The following is a 673-nucleotide window of genomic DNA, read 5'->3' on the forward strand; positions in this document are numbered from 1 at the left end:
AACCGTCACGTTTCAGTGAGAAAATTGTGGTAATAAGTCGGCTCTTACCGGAGATATGAGCGGAGCTTGCGTCCTCCTGCAGCTGTCAAAGAGGCAGCTGCGACTTTTTGGGCTCCTCCATGGCTTCCATCAGAGACACTGGCGGTCACCACACCCCTAGGACTTTCAGGTATGACTTTATAATCTCACTAAAACATTAGTAACACAATAAGAGATTTTCCAGAATTATCCTAGTAAATGTGTCTAATAACATCTGAATCGCTCCCACTGCCGTCGCCTTTTTTTTTTTCTAGTGCTTCACTCTAACTCTAACTTTCCTCATCCACAAATCTTTCATCCTCGCTCAAATTGATGGGGAAATCGTTGATTTCTCGGGCCGAATCGCTCTTGCTCCTGGTGGCTATGATTATAAACAATGTGAGGATGTGAGGAGCCCTACAACCCGTGACGTCACGCGCACATCGTCTGCTACTTTCCGGTACAGGCAAGACTTTTTTATTAGCGACCAAAAGTTGCAAACTTTATTGTCGATGTTCTCTACTAAATCCTTTCAGCAAAAATATGGCAATATCGCGAAATGATCAAGTATGACACATAGAATGGATCTGCTATCCCCGTTTAAATAAGAAAATCTCATTTCAGTAGGCCTTTAACCTTCTCTATTTTTAAATAA

Source organism: Nerophis ophidion, linkage group LG02, assembly GCF_033978795.1.
Source record: "Nerophis ophidion isolate RoL-2023_Sa linkage group LG02, RoL_Noph_v1.0, whole genome shotgun sequence".
Taxonomy (NCBI): Eukaryota; Metazoa; Chordata; class Actinopteri; order Syngnathiformes; family Syngnathidae; genus Nerophis; species Nerophis ophidion.